Source organism: Electrophorus electricus, unplaced genomic scaffold (assembly GCF_041902795.1).
Source record: "Electrophorus electricus isolate QZ-2024a unplaced genomic scaffold, ASM4190279v1 Scaffold31, whole genome shotgun sequence".
NCBI lineage: Eukaryota > Metazoa > Chordata > Actinopteri > Gymnotiformes > Gymnotidae > Electrophorus > Electrophorus electricus.
In genome coordinates this window covers 343,441-357,829 of record NW_027658594.1, presented here as the reverse complement: position 1 = coordinate 357,829, position 14,389 = coordinate 343,441, and positions in this window count along the sequence as shown.

The following is a 14,389-nucleotide window of genomic DNA, read 5'->3' as shown; positions in this document are numbered from 1 at the left end:
TTGTAAAACAAAATGCAAATAATACATCCAAAATGTAAAAACGTACACAAAACCTTTCCAGCACTACACTGGACTTCAAAGTCTTATAGAGGAAACAGTTCATAAATGCTTTAAACACGTCCACAGCAGTGCGCCCGTTAGCCAGCACAATTGCAAACACTATGCATGCAATGTGCTGTTAGCACCTCCTACAATGTGGACGAGGGGTTGGATTTTAGGAGGCAAAAATAGAACACAGCAAACCTATAAAAAAACAACAACCTCAAAGTATTTACAAATCTGTGCCAATATGTAATGTCCCTAAGCGCACTTCTGATCATGCATCTATGCAGAGTGGAACACTGCAAAATCTGCACATGGAACATTGTTCTCATCTTGCAGTGCAAACATGTCCTCCTCCCATGTGAGGCTTTATGTCGCACGTCAGTGGTATGCACTGATGGCTTCATACCGCTCCTCAGCCACAGAAGGAGGAAACACGTGGCTACGCAAGTGATCCTTCCTCCACAGGTCCCCAATAGCCGAAGGCTTCGCCAGTTCAAGATAGATCTTTATGCTGAGATGAAGAAGCATTTCATCAGCATTTCATCCATCCATGTCCTCTTCATGTTATCCCCTTTTCTCCAATCTGCAAATCAGTTGGTATTGTTGCATAGGGTTTGGATCACCTCTTGACTGAAGAACAGCTGGAAGATGTTAGAAGGGCTGTAGACTGTCTGAAAATCCATGTGAACTCCTGGGATAAAAATTCAATGGTGCAGGCTGCTCATCTTCCTCCCAGGTGTCGCGCCATCTGTCCTCCTGTGCAGTAGCTGGTGGTGACGCTGTGCTCTTTCCCCTGGAGCTGATCTTGTCTTCCTTGCTCTGGCATGAGGTTGTTGCCCAGCTAAGGTGTGGAAGGTGTTGCCGGGTGTCGGAGGTGACGGTATGGACACTCCTTTCTTTGCTTGGGGTTGGCTCGTGCTTCTGCTGCCTTTGTGACTAGCCAGTCTTCCAGCAGGCACCCTCATGGGTGTCCATAGATTGTGGGATGGTAGAAGTTGATTGTTCCCTGGGAGTGGGTCACAAAAGGTGTGAAACATTCCATATGGGGTAGGCTAGGATTGATCTGCTTCACTGCAAGACAAAGACAGCATAACATAGCCAAATGAGTACAATATGTACCATGAAAATAAACACAAACATCAAATTGTCATGAGAAATAAGGCTAAATTATTATATGTAGTAGTTACACTTACATTACTATTTATTGCATATTACTTACAACTTTAGTACACTGGCTAAATCATATTGGCGTAACAGGCTACAATATTATGCTACGCACCATAACTACTTGCTAAACGATATTAGATTCAGTGCCAATAGGCTAAAAGATTATGTTGGGGTAAATATATAGTATGCATTCTCTCAAGCCAACCCAACAATCTCGCAAAAGTGAATGATATACTTACGGCATATCGAGCACGGCGTCGATTCCATGGACAAACGCGACTTCGCCCTCTGAGTCCATGCTTGCAGCCATGGAAGCGTCATCACTCTCACTTTCCTCATCACTAAATCTAAACGAAGTTCTCATCAACTTCAGCCAGTGTAAGTCGTTTCCTTTCCATGGTTGTGATAAAGATATCCACTAAAACGTTTTATCAAAAGCAAAAACAAAATCACGAAGTAAACTGCCCAAAAACCGAGCAACTGAAGTGCACTCTGCAATAGCAACAGGTAAACAGCACGTGCGCAACAGGGCTCGTTAATGTGTTCCGCGTGGCCCGCCCCGTCTCTGTAGTGACCATTCATGGCAAATGAGCTGTCGAGATTTTCGTCTGCCTGAATGCTATTTGTTGAAAATGGTGTCAAACATTTTGGATTCGATGGCCCATTACTGTAAGCTTTTTTTTCTTCCTTTCCCCATTTTCTGCAAGGGTCTTCTGGTACTTACATTTATATTTATGCCATTTACTTGCAAATAAGAATTAGTTCTTAATGTACAAATTATGCAAGGAGTACATTCAAAAATTGCATAGTACAGGACATGTGGTTCGGTTTTTTCTGAAGATAAAAAGCAGAAAGAGTAAAACCCGATGTAAAACTAGGGGACAATATATGTGTAGACTTTGCAAACAAGGTCATTGGGTTGCGTGTATATTTTAAATAAGGTAATAAACAAAGTATATTTAATGAACTATGACTCGTTCCTAAATAAATAAGCTCTGAAAAACAATTACATTAAAAATAAACTTTAATACAACTTCCAACACCAAAAAAAATAATTTACAAAACAGAGATTTACAATTTACAAAACAATTACAAAACAGGGGAAAATATATACAAAATTACAGTCCAGGGTCCACAGCACTTCAGACCGAGAAGCCCATCTCTGCAGCCAGATCCAGAATGCCAGGAATCCCCTCCAGCAGGCCTAGGATTTGGTCGGAGAAGAACGCTTCTCCCTCTTTAGTTACCACTGCATCACACAACAGTGGCTCCTCACCGAAAAGGTTCTCGCGTGGCCTTTTGCTTGGAGGTTGGCCCTCATCAGCATGTGCCTCCGACTCTGAGCTGGAGTTAGAGAATGATCCGTCATCTCCAGAGAAGGCCTTCGTCTTTCTCTTCCGCAGCTGCGGTGGTGGAGTCGGCGGCTTTTGCTTGGCTATGTTCTGCAGGTGGTTCTGGTGGCAGGCCATATGCCATTGCTCCAGGCTGGACAGGTGAGAATAGTACGTCTGCCTGTACCACTCCCAGTAGACCTGCTGCCAGTAGAGCTCCTGGTTGGTATAATACGCTCCAATGTTTCCAGGCAGCCGAGGGGACTCGCTGGTATGGAGACCGGCATTCCGCATACAGAAGGGCATCGGCGTCGAGTGCCAGTGGCTTGCACCTGCTGTGGACACATATGGCATGAAACTGAAGACTGCTTGCTTCCATTACTGTACACCAGGGATGATAATGATCTGTTTATGATTTCCCCAGCTACAAAGAGTACTAAAAATCTAGAGTATCTTACGTATGGATGGATTGGCAGTCAGCACATGTGGAGAAGGCTGATGGCTGTGTACCTCCACCAGGCCTTAAAAACATCAATTTAATTAGCTTTTTCTTTTTTCCCCTCTTTATCATACATAGCAAATTGGTAAGGAGCACACCTGTGGGATGCTGAAAGATCTTTATGGGCGGTGCCTCTACAGCACCACTAACATGGCCGACCACATGCGAGGGTGCCACAGCGATTCCGCAAGGGAAGGGTGCCGGCCCATAGGAGTCCACACACATCACTGTCTCGTGGGGGGCGCGGGAGACGACACAAAACAATTAATTCGAGTCAAATATGGTTGATTTAAACAGTAAACAAATGAAACAATGAAATGTTAAAAATGAATGAAAAGAGAAAATTTACATTATAAGGAAGACAAAATATTAAAGTTGAACTAAAATGACAGAAACGGATGTACATTGTTTCAAATACATTCTGCAATCTATGAAAATAGACAGTTATGGATGAAGAACCCACCCGCAGGCTGGAGGTAGACTGGATTCATCTGCCTTGGAAGCTGCCCATTAGCATGGGCTCGGGCAAAGTGCCTCTGCCTCTCCTGGCCATGGCCTGAATGAAAACCGCAAAACGGGTGCCCAGAGGAAGCATAAATGTGTCCTGTGTTCATAGTTAATATGAAAAATTGACAGCTTCTTAAAAGTAAATTGCAGAGCAAAATCAAGGTTTGACCAGATCTGTGCTTTTCAAAACTCAAACTGAGCTCCAAACATTCGAAACCAAACATTCCGCAGTTGCTTAGTACACACGTGATGTCACCATTTCTTCATTTTTGAACAAAAACACTACATTAAACAGGCTGCTTCAATAACCTCCATCAGCTTGCTCCATAGAGACTGGTTTGGTTGGAGTCATTCTTCTTTGTTTAGTTTGTCTAGATTGAAATAATACAAATGCCATTAACTCTGGATGTTTTTTGCAGTATTTTTGACTATACACTCAGGATTCTAGACACTATGTCTTCTCAATAAAAACACAAGACAGATAGTATGTGAATGCAGTGCAGAGCATGGAGGCCTTATTCTGAGCCATCCATCCTGCCATCACCAATAGCATGTGTGAATGTGAAAAGGGAAACACCCACTCTCTTATACATCTTTATGAAACTCTTCTTGTATACTCACGCCCCTTTTTAAGTCAGTTATTGCAGTTTCTGTGGACAAGTAAGACATCCTCCCTTTGCATCACAGTAAAGCCCACAGTAAATCCAACTCATCCTTTGGCCTGTTGTCACTTCAGTCGGCTGCACCCAAAGGCTGGATACATCCGCATGTGTTACTGCTATTAAGGGCTTACTTAAAGACAATTTTAATAATACCTGTAAATGTTTTACTTCTGTTCAAGTCATGTAGCTTCTGTTTGTTAACTCTTGTTATATAACTCTTCTTGTTTGTTGTATTTTGTTATTTCTTTCTCATTTTTCTTCCTCTCCCCCTTCTCTACAAGTGTCTTCTGGTAGTTACAAATAAGAATTAGTTCTTACTTTCCCATTTTAAGATCCTTTCGAATCTATTTGTACATCTCCACCTTACCACCTGTGACGAATGCCCGAGTGCCGAAGGGCCTGGGGCAGGACGCACAGACTCCCGTGACTGTGAAATTCATTTATTAACACGCAACGTAACTGTGGCACTCACATATAACAGTAACGGATAACGTGACTTCTACAATTAACACGGACAACTCACACGTAACCGAAGACAATATACATAGACAGAACAGCTAAACAAACATTAACAAGGGCTACATGAACGTGGACATTGACATTAAGCACAGGCGCTAACAAACAATGACCAACAGTGAGGGGAGCACCGACAGGGGTTTAAATAGCCCAACGAACACTGACGCTAAACCCTGTACAGGTGCGTGCCCTCACGGGGGTGTGGCCACAAACAAAAGCAAACACCCCTGCACGCGGCAGGCCGGACCACGTGACTTGTGGGGGGGAGCGTCCCGTGATAACACTAGTTATCTAAAGTTTTACATATAGCACAAAGACCCTTCAGGATGTAAATTAATGTAGACCCTTGGGAAAAGGCATTCATTTACATCCAGGCTTTTCTTTCCATCATTTAGGCTCCAATTGGTAACATGAAACATACGGGGAAAAAAGCTAACAAAAATGCCTTTTATTTTGGGGTTATCCAACGTGGATGTGGATGCTGGGGATGCAAAATCAATCAGTAATTCAATACATTTCCTGATTCACCAGGGTCTTGTAAAACAAAACGCAAATAATACATCCAAAATGTAAAAACGTACACAAAACCTTTCCAGCACTACACTGGACTTCAAAGTCTTATAGAGGAAACAGTTCATAAATGCTTTAAACACGTCCACAGCAGTGCGCCCGTTAGCCAGCACAATTGCAAACACTATGCATGCAATGTGCTGTTAGCACCTCCTACGATGTGGACGAGGGGTTGGATTTTAGGAGGCAAAAATAGAACACAGCAAACCTATAAAAAAACAACAACCTCAAAGTATTTACAAATCTGTGCCAATATGTAATGTCCCTAAGCGCACTTCTGATCATGCATCTATGCAGAGTGGAACACTGCAAAATCTGCACATGAACATTGTTCTCATCTTGCAGTGCAAACATGTCCTCCTCCCATGTGAGGCTTTATGTCACACGTCAGTGGTATGCACTGATGGCTTCATACCGCTCCTCAGCCACAGAAGGAGGAAACACGTGGCTACGCAAGTGATCCTTCCTCCACAGGTCCCCAATAGCCGAAGGCTTCGCCAGTCCAAGATAGATCTTTATGCTGAGATGAAGAAGCATTTCATCAGCATTTCATCCATCCATGGCCTCTTCATGTCATCCCCTTTTCTCCGAGCTGCAAATCGGTTGGTATTGCTGCATAGGGTTTGGATCACCTCTTGACTGAAGAACAGCTGGAAGATGTTAGAAGGGCTGTAGACTGTCTGAAAATCCATGTGAACTCCTGGGATAAAAATTCAATGGGGCAGGCTGCTCATCTTCCTCCCAGGTGTTGCACCATCTGTCCTCCTGTGCAGTAGCTGGTGGTGACGCTGTGCTCTTTCCCCCGGAGCTGATCTTGTCGTCCTTGCTCTGGCATGAGGTTGTTGCCCAGCTAAGGTGTGGAAGGTGTTGCCGGGTGTCGGAGGTGACGGTATGGACACTCCTTTCTTTGCTTAAGGTGGGCTTGTGCTTCTGCTGCCTTTGTGACTAGCCAGTCTTCCAGCAGGCACCCTCATGGGTGTCCATAGATTGTGGGATGGTAGAAGTTGATTGTTCCCTGGGAGTGGGTCACAAAAGGTGTGAAACATTCCATATGGGGTAGGCTAGGATTGATCTGCTTCACTGCAAGACAAAGACAGCATAACATAGCCAAATCAGTACAATATGTACCATGAAAATAAACACAAACATCAAATTGTTATGAGAAATAAGGCTAAATTATTATATGTAGTAGCTACACTTACATTACTATTTATTGCATATTACTTACAACTATAGTACACTGGCTAAATCATATTGGCGTAACAGGCTACAATATTATGCTACGCACCATAACTACTTGCTAAACGATATTAGATTCAGTGCCAATAGGCTAAAAGATTATGTTGGGGTAAATATATAGTATGCATTCTCTCAAGCCAACCCAACAATCTCGCAAAAGTGAATGATATACTTACGGCATATCGAGCACGGCGTCGATTCCATGGACAAACGCGACTTCGCCCTCTGAGTCCATGCTTGCAGCCATGGAAGCGTCATCACTCTCACTTTCCTCATCACTAAATCTAAACGAAGTTCTCATCAACTTCAGCCAGTGTAAGTCGTTTCCTTTCCATGGTTGTGATAAAGATATCCACTAAAACGTTTTATCAAAAGCAAAAACAAAATCACGAAGTAAACTGCCCAAAAACCGAGCAACTGAAGTGCACTCTGCAATAGCAACAGGTAAACAGCACGTGCGCAACAGGGCTCGTTAATGTGTTCCGCGTGGCCCGCCCCGTCTCTGTAGTGACCATTCATGGCAAATGAGCTGTCGAGATTTTCGTCTGCCTGAATGCTATTTGTTGAAAATGGTGTCAAACATTTTGGATTCGATGGCCCATTACTGTAAGCTTTTTTTTCTTCCTTTCCCCATTTTCTGCAAGGGTCTTCTGGTACTTACATTTATATTTATGCCATTTACTTGCAAATAAGAATTAGTTCTTAATGTACAAATTATGCAAGGAGTACATTCAAAAATTGCATAGTACAGGACATGTGGTTCGGTTTTTTCTGAAGATAAAAAGCAGAAAGAGTAAAACCCGATGTAAAACTAGGGGACAATATATGTGTAGAGTTTGCAAACAAGGTCATTGGGTTGCGTGTATATTTTAAATAAGGTAATAAACAAAGTATATTTAATGAACTATGACTCGTTCCTAAATAAATAAGCTCTGAAAAACAATTACATTAAAAATAAACTTTAATACAACTTCCAACACCAAAAAAAATAATTTACAAAACAGAGATTTACAATTTACAAAACAATTACAAAACAGGGGAAAATATATACAAAATTACAGTCCAGGGTCCACAGCACTTCAGACCGAGAAGCCCATCTCTGCAGCCAGATCCAGAATGCCAGGAATCCCCTCCAGCAGGCCTAGGATTTGGTCGGAGAAGAACGCTTCTCCCTCTTTAGTTACCACTGCATCACACACCAGTGGCTCCTCACCAAAAAGGTTCTCGCGTGGCCTTTTGCTTGGAGGTTGGCCCTCATCAGCATGTGCCTCCGACTCTGAGCTGGAGTTAGAGAATGATCCGTCATCTCCAGAGAAGGCCTTCGTCTTTCTCTTCCGCAGCTGCGGTGGTGGAGTCGGCGGCTTTTGCTTGGCTATGTTCTGCAGGTGGTTCTGGTGGCAGGCCATATGCCATTGCTCCAGGCTGGACAGGTGAGAATAGTACGTCTGCCTGTACCACTCCCAGTAGACCTGCTGCCAGTAGAGCTCCTGGTTGGTATAATACGCTCCAATGTTTCCAGGCAGCCGAGGGGACTCGCTGGTATGGAGACCGGCATTCCGCATACAGAAGGGCATCGGCGTCGAGTGCCAGTGGCTTGCACCTGCTGTGGACACATATGGCATGAAACTGAAGACTGCTTGCTTCCATTACTGTACACCAGGGATGATAATGATCTGTTTATGATTTCCCCAGCTACAAAGAGTACTAAAAATCTAGAGTATCTTACGTATGGATGGATTGGCAGTCAGCACATGTGGAGAAGGCTGATGGCTGTGTACCTCCACCAGGCCTTAAAAACATCAATTTAATTAGCTTTTTCTTTTTTCCCCTCTTTATCATACATAGCAAATTGGTAAGGAGCACACCTGTGGGATGCTGAAAGATCTTTATGGGCGGTGCCTCTACAGCACCACTAACATGGCCGACCACATGCGAGGGTGCCACAGCGATTCCGCAAGGGAAGGGTGCCGGCCCATAGGAGTCCACACACATCACTGTCTCGTGGGGGGCGCGGGAGACGACACAAAACAATTAATTCGAGTCAAATATGGTTGATTTAAACAGTAAACAAATGAAACAATGAAATGTTAAAAATGAATGAAAGGAGCAAATTTACATTATAAGGAAGACAAAATATTAAAGTTGAACTAAAATGACAGAAACGGATGTACACTGTTTCAAATACATTCTGCAATCTATGAAAATAGACAGTTATGGATGAAGAACCCACCCGCAGGCTGGAGGTAGACTGGATTCATCTGCCTTGGAAGCTGCCCATTAGCATGGGCTCGGGCAAAGTGCCTCTGCCTCTCCTGGCCATGGCCTGAATGAAAACCGCAAAACGGGTGCCCAGAGGAAGCATAAATGTGTCCTGTGTTCATAGTTAATATGAAAAATTGACAGCTTCTTAAAAGTAAATTGCAGAGCAAAATCAAGGTTTGACCAGATCTGTGCTTTTCAAGACTCAAACTGAGCTCCAAACATTCGAAACCAAACATTCCGCAGTTGCTTAGTACACACGTGATGTCACCATTTCTTCATTTTTGAACAAAAACACTACATTAAACAGGCTGCTTCAATAACCTCCATCAGCTTGCTCCATAGAGACTGGTTTGGTTGGAGTCATTCTTCTTTGTTTAGTTTGTCTAGATTGAAATAATACAAATGTCATTAACTCTGGATGTTTTTTGCAGTATTTTTGACTATACACTCAGGATTCTAGACACTATGTCTTCTCAATAAAAACACAAGACAGATAGTATGTGAATGCAGTGCAGATCATGGAGGCCTTATTCTGAGCCATCCATCCTGCCATCACCAATAGCATGTGTGAATGTGAAAAGGGAAACACCCACTCTCTTATACATCTTTATGAAACTCTTCTTGTATACTCACGCCCCTTTTTAAGTCAGTTATTGCAGTTTCTGTGGACAAGTAAGACATCCTCCCTTTGCATCACAGTAAAGCCCACAGTAAATCCAACTCATCCTTTGGCCTGTTGTCACTTCATTCGGCTGCACCCAAAGGCTGGATACATCCGCATGTGTTACTGCTATTAAGGGCTTACTTAAAGACAATTTTAATAATACCTGTAAATGTTTTACTTCTGTTCAAGTCACGTAGCTTCTGTTTGTTAACTCTTGTTATATAACGCTTCTTGTTTTTGGATTTTGTTATTTCTTTCTCATTTTTCTTCCTCTCCCCCTTCTCTACAAGTGTCTTCAGGTAGTTACAAATAAGAATTAGTTCTTACTTTCCAATTTTAAGATCCTTTCGAATCTATTTGTACACCTCCACCTTACCACCTGTGACGAATGCCTGAGTGCCGAAGGGCCTGGAGCAGGACGCACAGACTCCCGTGACTGTGAAATTCATTTATTAACACGCAACGTAACTGTGGCACTCACATATAACAGTAACGGATAACGTGACTTCTACAATTAACACGGACAAGTCACACGTAACCGAAGACAATATACATAGACAGAACAGCTAAACAAACATTAACAAGGGCTACATGAACGTGGACATTGACATTAAGCACAGGCGCTAACAAACAATGACCAACAGTGAGGGGAGCACCGACAGGGGTTTAAATAGCCCAACGAACACTGACGCTAAACCCTGTACAGGTGCGTGCCCTCACGGGGGTGTGGCCACAAACAAAAGTAAACCCCCCTGCACGCGGCAGGCCGGAACACGTGACTTGTGGGGAGGAGCGTCCCGTGATAACACTAGTTATCTAAAGTTTTACATATAGCACAAAGACCCTTCAGGATGTAAATTAAAGTAGACACTTGGGAAAAGGCATTCATTTACATCCAGGCTTTTCTTTCCATCATTTAGGCTCCAATTGGTAACATGAAACATACGGGGAAAAAAGCTAACAAAAATGCCTTTTATTTTGGGGTTATCCAACGTGGATGTGGATGCTGGGGATGCAAAATCAGTAATTCAATACATTTCCTGATTCACCAGGGTCTTGTAAAACAAAACGCAAATAATACATCCAAAATGTAAAAACGTACACAAAACCTTTCCAGCACTACACTGGACTTCAAAGTCTTATAGAGGAAACAGTTCATAAATGCTTTAAACACGTCCACAGCAGTGCGCCCGTTAGCCAGCACAATTGCAAACACTATGCATGCAATGTGCTGTTAGCACCTCCTACGATGTGGACGAGGGGTTGGATTTTAGGAGGCAAAAATAGAACACAGCAAACCTATAAAAAAACAACAACCTCAAAGTATTTACAAATCTGTGCCAATATGTAATGTCCCTAAGCGCACTTCTGATCATGCATCTATGCAGAGTGGAACACTGCAAAATCTGCACATGAACATTGTTCTCATCTTGCAGTGTAAACATGTCCTCCTCCCATGTGAGGCTTTCTGTTGCACGTCAGTGGTATGCACTGATGGCTTCATACCGCTCCTCAGCCACAGAAGGAGGAAACACGTGGCTACGCAAGTGATCCTTCCTCCACAGGTCCCCAATAGCCGAAGGCTTCGCCAGTCCAAGATGGATCTTTATGCTGAGATGAAGAAGCATTTCATCAGCATTTCATCCATCCATGGCCTCTTCATGTTATCCCCTTTTCTCCGAGCTGCAAATCGGTTAGTATTGTTGCATAGGGTTTGGATCACCTCTTGACTAAAGAACAGCTGGAAGATGTTGGAAGGGCTGTAGACTGTCTAAAAATCCATGTGAACTCCTGGGATGAAAATTCAATGGGGCAGGCTGCTCATTTTCCTCCCAGGTGTCGCGCCATCTGTCCTCCTGTGCAGTAGCTGGTGCTGACGCTGTGCTCTTTCCCCTGGAGCTGATCTTGTCTTCCTTGCTCTGGCATGAGGTTGTTGCCCAGCTAAGGTGTGGAAGGTGTTGCCGGGTGTCGGAGGTGACGGTATGGACACTCCTTTCTTTGCTTGAGGTGGGCTTGTGCTTCTGCTGCCTTTGTGACTAGCCAGTCTTCCAGCAGGCACCCTCATGGGTGTCCATAGATTGTGGGATGGTAGAAGTTGATTATTCCCTGGGAGTGGGTCACAAAAAGTGTGAAACATTCCATATGGGGTAGGCTAGGATTGATCTGCTTCACTGCAAGACAAAGACAGCATAACATAGCCAAATGAGTACAATATGTTCCATGAAAATAAACACAAACATCAAATTGTTATGAGAAATAAGGCTAAATTATTATATGTAGTAGTTACACTTACATTACTATTTATTGCATATTACTTACAACTATAGTACACTGGCTAAATCATATTGGCGTAACAGGCTACAATATTATGCTACGCACCATAACTACTTGCTAAACGATACTAGATTCAGTGCCAATAGGCTAAAAGATTATGTTGGGGTAAATATATAGTATGCATTCTCTCAAGCCAACCCAACAATCTCGCAAAAGTGAATGATATACTTACGGCATATCGAGCACGGCGTCGATTCCATGGACAAACGCGACTTCGCCCTCTGAGTCCATGCTTGCAGCCATGGAAGCGTCATCACTCTCACTTTCCTCATCACTAAATCTAAACGAAGTTCTCATCAACTTCAGCCAGTGTAAGTCGTTTCCATTCCATGGTTGTGATAAAGATATCCACTAAAACGTTTTATCAAAAGCAAAAACAAAATCACGAAGTAAACTGCCCAAAAACCGAGCAACTGAAGTGCACTCTGCAATAGCAACAGGTAAACAGCACGCGCGCAACAGGGCTCGTTAATGTGTTCCGCGTGGCCCGCCCCGTCTCTGTAGTGACCATTCATGGCAAATGAGCTGTCGAGATTTTCGTCTGCCTGAATGCTATTTGTTGAAAATGGTGTCAAACATTTTGGATTCGATGGCCCATTACTGTAAGCTTTTTTTTCTTCCTTTCCCCATTTTCTACAAGTGTCTTCTGGTACTTACATTTATATTTATGCCATTTACTTGCAAATAAGAATTAGTTCTTAATGTACAAATTATGCAAGGAGTACATTCAAAAATTGCATAGTACAGGACATGTGGTTCGTTTTTTTCTGAAGATAAAAAGCAGAAAGAGTAAAACCCGATGTAAAACTAGGGGACTGCAATATACGTGTAGACTTTGCAAACAAGGTCATTGGGTTGCGTGTATATTTTAAATAAGGTAATAAACAAAGTATATTTAATGAACTATGACTAAATAAATAAGATCTGAAAAACAATTACATTAAAAATAAACTTTAATACAACTTCCAACACCAAAAAAAAATAATTTACAAAACAGAGATTTACAATTTACAAAACAATTACAAAACAGGAAAAAATATATACAAAATTACAGTCTAGGGTCCACAGCACTTCAGACCGAGAAGCCCATCTCTGCAGCCAGATTCAGAATGCCAGGAATCCCCTCCAGCAGGCCTAGGATTTGGTCGGAGAAGAACGCTTCTCCCTCTTTAGTTACCACTGCATCACACAACAGTGGCTCCTCACCGAAAAGGTTCTCGCGTGGCCTTTTGCTTGGAGGTTGGCCCTCATCAGCATGTGCCTCCGACTCTGAGCTGGAGTGAGAGAATGATCCCTCAGCTCCAGAGAAGGCCTTCCTCTTTCTCTTCCGCAGCTGCGGTGGTGGAGTCGGCGGCTATTGCTTGGCCATGTTCTGCAGGTGGTTCTGGTGGCAGGCCATATGCCATTGCTCCATGCTGGACAGGTGAGAATAGTAGGTCTGCATGTACCACTCCCAGTACATCAGTGTGATTTCCATCAATGACGTGTTATGGCTCTGGGTAAGGAACAATGTTATATTGTTCAATAAACTTTTCACAGGATGCAAATTTTTCATTGTTTTAGCAAAGTTTTCGCTACCTCTATACAGCAAACACCAGAATCGACAAGGTTTACATTAATTATAGTCAGTAGAATTAAAGGGAAGAGGCCATATAAAAGGCTGGGATCTACGTTTAGCGGACTCGGCACTGTGTTACTAGATATTCCCCACCTTCCAGTAATTTTATTAAGTCCTCTTTAAACAGAAAATAAAGATGCAGAATTAATTGAAGAGAGTAGTATTTCCATTATTTATTTTGAGCTCAGCGTTACATACAACCGAGGCATAGTCCAGAATATGTCTAATAATCACACAAGGAACACACATTTTTATCCAGTTTTCACAACTGATTATGTGATTGCCACACCTTCTCTACATACTGGTGTTTGAAATCTCCACCACTGTGTTCAACCATACATTATTCAATATATGCAAATTGAGATCTATCATTGTACAAATTGAAGCTTGACCCCAGTATATCCTATTGGAAGATTTTCCTGGGTTTTTTTTTTTGTTGTTGTTTTTTTTGTTTTTAACAAAGATGATCTCAACTCATACCATCAAACACCTGCAAGATGATGTTGCAGGTCAGTATCACCCTGCTCTTATGGTAAGATAATGAACCTTGCTTAGCCACAGAACTCTCGAAGAGGCTTTCACGTCTTTTAAAAGCCGGGATCTTTCCCAATACTTAGGAAGCTATTTCTCACGGGAACAGTCCAGAGTCATCTGCTGTAGACTTCCACAGAGGCCTTGAAACCACCTGCATCAGAGCCTCTGCTCTGCACTTACAGACCCAAAAAGGCCTTAAGATACCCCAGAAACATTATTCCTCTTTATGCTTTCAAACACAGTCTTGCACCACTCTGCACCTGTTGCAGAGAGCTTCAAAGCCTATTATAATTAGATCACAGATCGCCTCATGAAAATACCTTTACCCCAAAACATTTTATTACCTCAGGTGGAACAGTGTGTATAGGCCTAGACCTCTTTAGATGTAACTTAGAACCGCCGATGACCGCTGTATGCGTTTCTTTGGTTGTACAAGCTCTA